Genomic DNA, 1822 nt, shown 5'->3' on the forward strand with positions numbered 1-1822 from the left:
CCCCCCTGTGGATCGCCTTTTCAAATTTAAAAAAAATAAAAGAAAATGATGGAAATGTCAAAAAATAAAAGAAAATAAGTTTCCCATGTGATATGTGGTCTAGTTGTTGGGAAAATTTGCAAATGTGAATTTCGACTTTATTTGCAAAATCTCTTGAGAATTTGTAAAAATAGGCATAACTTTTGCATACTAACTCGGATGAAAAAGTTTTTTATATGAAAAATCATCTACTCGAAAAGTTACATCCAAAAAGAAAAAGAATGACACACTTGAGAGCCCCTGGTGTGGTTGAGCCGCAGTCTGGGCCTATCATGGTCGCCCCCCTCTCCCCATGCCCATGGTATCTTCAGAGCGTAATGGTGTACGTGAAGGACCTGTCTTGACGTTTTACAGGGGCTGGGGTTGGGGCCGCACTGCTACACGTGCTCGGCACGTGCCAGGTGGTCTTGTTGTGGGTTACTCCGGGCGCGCTTAGCTGTGTCCGGCCGCTTAACGGCCGGACTCGAGAATTGCCTTAAGAGGCTGCATTGTACTTCTGCCGCGAGAGCTGCTGTATGTTCCTCCGTGCGGAGAGAACGTTCAGTGTTTCCGTTGACCGTGATGACTCCTCGAGGGCCTGGCATCTTGAGCTTGAGGTATGCGTAGTGCGGCATCGCATTGAATTTTGCGAACGCGGTACATCCGAGCAGGGCATGATAGCCGATGCGGAACGGGACTATGTCGAAGATTCACTCCTCGCTCCGGAAGTTATCCGGGGATCCGAAGACCACTTCCAGTGTAACTGAGCCTGTACAATTGGCTTCTAAACCTAGTATGACGCCTTTAAAGGTCGTCTTGGTAGGTTTAATTCTTGAGGGGTCGATGCCCATTTTGCACACTGTGTCCTGATAAAGTAGGTTCAGGCTGCTGCCTCCGTCCATCAGGACTCTGGTGAGGTGAAATCCATCGACGATCGGGTCTAGAACCAATGCGGCGAATCCGCCATGGCGGATGCTGGTGGGGTGGTCCCTCCGGTCAAAAGTGATCGGGCAGGAGGACCACGGATTGAACTTTGGGGCAACTGGCTCCATCGCGTATACATCCCTGAGTGCACGCTTCCACTCCCTTTTGGGTATGTGCGTTGCATATATCATGTTCACCGTCCGCACCTGTGGTGGGAAACCCTTCTGTCCTCTATTGTTCAGCGGTCGGGTCTCTTCCTCGTCATCGCTATGCATCCCCTTGTCATTGTTTTCGGCAATTAACTTGCCTGCCTGTTTGAATACCCAACAGTTCCTGTTGGTGTGGTTGGCTGGCTTTTCGGGGGTGCCATGTATCTGGCACAAGCGGTCGAGTATTTGGTCCAAATTGGATGGACCCAGAGTAGTTCGGGGGTGCCATGTATCTGGCATATGTGACTAGAATAAATTAAGTATGTGTGGAATAATTCAAGGAAATTAAGATTGCCCTTATGAGGTAGGTGTAGGTAACAAAATTGTTTCAACTCTTAGACCCGGTTATTAGTGAGGAAATTGTATGAACACATATTAATGAAATACAGGTAAAACAAAGGCGAGAAGGCTCCTTTGCAGCCACACATTGGAACGCTTGATCTGGCGTCACGCATTAGACGCAAGCACACAAACCACTCTACTAGGAAGCATGCCATATGGCATGTGCATTTTCACTAGTAGAAAACAGGGCTTTCGTCCAGGCCAGTTTAGCCCATTAGTCCCGGTTCAATCCAGAACCGGGACTAATGTGAGCATTTATCCCGGTTCGTGCGGCTAAGGCATTAGTCCCGGTTCACCTGTGCCCTTTAGTCCCGGTTTGTGCCTCAAAC

The sequence above is a fragment of the Triticum aestivum genome, chromosome 3B, assembly GCF_018294505.1.
Source record: "Triticum aestivum cultivar Chinese Spring chromosome 3B, IWGSC CS RefSeq v2.1, whole genome shotgun sequence".
Taxonomy (NCBI): Eukaryota; Viridiplantae; Streptophyta; class Magnoliopsida; order Poales; family Poaceae; genus Triticum; species Triticum aestivum.